The following is a 4,279-nucleotide window of genomic DNA, read 5'->3' as shown; positions in this document are numbered from 1 at the left end:
CTAGTGATGAGCGGGCACTACCATGCTCGAGTGCTCAGTACTGGTAACTAGTGATGAGCAGGCACTACCATGCTCGGGTGCTCAGTACTCGTAACTAGTGATGAGCAGCCCACCCCAGGGCTATGGGACACCCGGTGCCGGGCCGGACTAGTCCGGGGGTAGTCAGTGGTGGCGGGGCCCGACTCCGTGGCCCTGGTGGGTGTCAGTTAAAATGGCTGATAACTTGGGGGTGATTAAAGTTTGTGTTCGTGACGCCACCTGTGGTTTGCGGCTATTAAGCCGCCGCTGCTGTGTAAGGCCTCCGGGGTGATGATATGGCAGCAATGGTGGTACTGCTCCCCACAGGTGGAGCGGTGCCCCGAGGACACTGTTGGTGCTTATTAGTGTCTATGCAGAGAAATAACCGAGGCAACACCAGGGGTGCAGTTTCAAGGTCTTTACTCACAGTTCAGGGACCTCCGCCGATCCCGGGTAGATCTGGGGGTTGATGCCAGTGCACCCCTCTAATTGTGTCCTTTCTCAGCTGACTTCACTGGCCACCAGCTCTGAAGCTATCTGTGGCCCTGGAATCCCTTCGTTCCCTGCTTGGTGTCACCTGGACCCTCCGAGTCCCAGGGTCTTCACCAGGAAGCGTCACTTTCTTCTTTCTTTAGCTCCTGCCTGACTAGAGCTCTTCTTCTACTCTCTGTTTCTCTCCTTCTCTGTTGCTTTCTTTCTCTGTGCGGACACTCTGAACTCACAGAGCTCCTTTCTCTTTCACAGCTACATGCTGTCTCCTCACTCTCTCACTCTCTGGGGTAAACTGAAACTCTGACCTTCCTCTCTGCTCTACACTCGGCTGGCTCTCCCCACCCCCCGGTTGCTAAGCTACCACCCTATGGGAGCAGGGATGGGTCTTACGTCTCCTCCCAGCATGCAGCATGGGAGGGTTTCTGCCACTGTCCCTGGTCCCAGTGTGTGCCTAGCAATGGGTGTAGTGCAGTTTTACCTGTGAACTGGCATGTACCCCTTTCCTTACTCAGGATGGGACATCACACTTCTGACTGGGGTGCAATGTCTCTGTGGCGACGGAAGCCTCAGGGGCGCCACACAGGCACTACCATGCTCGGGTGCTCAGTACTCGTAACTAGTGATGAGCGGGCACTACCATGCTCGGGTGCTCAGTACTCGTAACTAGTGATGAGCGGGCACTACCATGCTCGGGTGCTCAGTACTCGTAACTAGTGATGAGCAGACACTACCATGCTCGGGTGCTCAGTACTGGTAACTAGTGATGAGCGGCACTACCATACTCAGGTGCTCTGTACTCGTAACTAGTGATGAGCGGGCACTACCATGCTCGAGTGCTCAGTACTGGTAACTAGTGATGAGCGGGCACTACCATACTCAGGTGCTCTGTACTAGTAACTAGTGATGAGCGGGCACTACCATGCTCAGGGGCTCTGTACTCGTAACTAGTGATGAGCGGGCACTACCATGCTCAGGGGCTCTGTACTCGTAACTAGTGATGAGCGGGCACTACCATGCTCGGGTGCTCAGAACTGGTAACTAGTGATAAGCGGGCACTACCATGCTCGGGTGCTCAGTACTGGTAACTAGTGATGAGCGGGCACTATCATGCTCGGGTGCTCTGTACTGGTAACTAATGATGAGCGGGCACTACCATGCTCAGGTGCTCAGTACTGGTAACTAGTGATGAGCAGATACTACCATGCTCGAGTGCTCAGTACTCGTAACTAGTGATGAGCGGGCACTATCATGCTCGGGTGCTCAGTACTCGTAACTAGTGATGAGCGGGCACTATCATGCTCGGGTGCTCAGTACTCGTAACTAGTGATGAGCAGGCACTACCATACTCGGGTGCTCAGTACTTGTAACTAGTGATGAGCAGGCACTACCATGCTCGGGTGCTCTGTACTGGTAACTAGTGATGAGCGGGCACTAACATGCTCAGGTGCTCAGTACTGGTAACTAGTGTTGAGCGAGCACTACCATGCTCAGGTGCTCAGTACTGGTAACTAGTGATGAGCGAGCACTACCATGCTCGGGTGCTCTTTACTGGTAACTAATGATGAGCGGGCACTACCATGCTCAGGTGCTCAGTACTCGTAACTAGTGATGAGCGGGCACTACCATGCTCAGGTGCTCAGTACTGGTAACTAGTGATGAGCGGGCACTACCATGCTCAGGTGCTCAGTACTCGTAACTAGTGATGAGCGGGCACTACCATGCTCGGGTGCTCAGTACTGGTAACTAGTGATGAGCGGGCACTACCATGCTCGGGTGCTCAGTACTCGTAACTAGTGATGAGCGGGCACTACCATGCTCGGGTGCTCTGTACTGGTAACTAGTGATGAGCGAGCACTACCATGCTCGGGTGCTCAGTACTCGTAACTAGTGATGAGCGGGCACTACCATGCTCGGGTGCTCTGTACTGGTAACTAGTGATGAGCGGCCACTACCATGCTCAGGTGCTCAGTACTGGTAACTAGTGATGAGCGAGCACTACCATGCTCGGATGCTCAGTACTGGTAACTAGTGATGAGCGGGCACTACCATGCTCGGGTGCTCAGTACTCGTAACTAGTGATGAGCGGGCACTACCATGCTCGGGTGCTCTGTACTGGTAACTAGTGATGAGCGAGCACTACCATGCTCGGGTGCTCAGTACTCGTAACTAGTGATGAGCGGGCACTACCATGCTCGGGTGCTCTGTACTGGTAACTAGTGATGAGCGGCCACTACCATGCTCGGGTGCTCAGTATTGGTAACTAGTGATGAGTGGGCACTACCATGCTCGAGTGCTCAGTACTCGTAACTAATGATGAGCGGGCACTACCATGCTCAGGTGCTCAGTACTGGTAACTAGTGATGAGCGGGCACTACCATGCTCAGGTGCTCAGTACTGGTAACTAGTGATAAGCGGGCACTACCATGCTCAGGTGCTCAGTACTGGTAACTAGTGATGAGTGGGCACTACCATGCTCTGGTGCTCAGTACTGGTAACTAGTGATGAGCGGGCACTACCATGCTCGGGTGCTTGGTAGTGCTCGCTCATCATTAGTTACGAGTACTTAGGAGAACATAAGATATACGCCTCCCTGAAGCCGCTGGCTTTAATTCAAAGAGGCGTGGCTGGAGTGGCTTCAGTCACTTCTTAGTACACATAGTGTAGTGGTAACCAACACTTTGATTGACAGCTTGTTCTGTAACACATCTGTGCAGAGTGAGCTGTCAATCAGGGTGCTTCTGCATGATTAAATCTGCCACTGGGAGTGATGAGTGTATCCCGGCACGCCTCTATAACTAAAATCCAGTGGCTTCCAGGAAGAGCTAGGTTCATTTTCTCCCACGAGCCACATTTTCAGTAATGCAGCCAGACAGTATAGTAACATTATTAACCCTATATCTGCAGGGTAATAGCATTTGCACACATTATAGGTTTTAGTTGTATAAGAAATACTGTATATAAAGAAATCATCATCAAGCCTGTTCCAATGTTTGGCGTATTACAATAGATACAAATTAAAACATTCTATAATATTATTTTAAGTTCATTTTAAAGTGGATTAGAAGTATCCACATACATTATATCAAACCCTATGGAATATTTTACCGTTTTGAACCTGTAGACATTACATTGTGATACATGGAATATTCTTAACTAAGTGCTAATAATTATCGGAACTTCAAAAAGTAACATCAGACTTTGTGGGAATCACAGAAGAGGTGATAATTAAACAAGAAGGTTTTTATAATTTTCCACCCATTTCATTAGCACAAGACCACCATCGCGGATGGAATTATGGCAATACTTTCCATCCATATGTAGCACTTAGTTTATATATATATATACAGTTAGGTCCAGAAATATTTGGACAGTGACACAAGTTTTGTTATTTTAGCTGTTTACAAAAACATGTTCAGAAATACAATTATATATATAATATGGGCTGAAAGTGCGCACTCCCAGCTGCAATATGAGAGTTTTCACATCCAAATCGGAGAAAGGGTTTAGGAATCATAGCTCTGTAATGCATAGCCTCCTCTTTTTCAAGGGACCAAAAGTAATTGGATAAGGGACTCTAAGGGCTGCAATTAACTCTGAAGGCATCTCCCTCGTTAACCTGTAATCAATGAAGTAGTTAAAAGGTCTGGGGTTGATTACAGGTGTGTGGTTTTGCATTTGAAAGCTGTTGCTGTGACCAGACAACATGTGGTCTAAGGAACTCTCAATTGAGGTGAAACAGAACATCCTGAGGCTGAAAAAAAAAGAAAAA

Source organism: Anomaloglossus baeobatrachus, chromosome 8 (genome assembly GCF_048569485.1).
Source record: "Anomaloglossus baeobatrachus isolate aAnoBae1 chromosome 8, aAnoBae1.hap1, whole genome shotgun sequence".
Classification (NCBI taxonomy): domain Eukaryota; kingdom Metazoa; phylum Chordata; class Amphibia; order Anura; family Aromobatidae; genus Anomaloglossus; species Anomaloglossus baeobatrachus.
Note: the sequence above shows the minus strand (reverse complement) of the source record.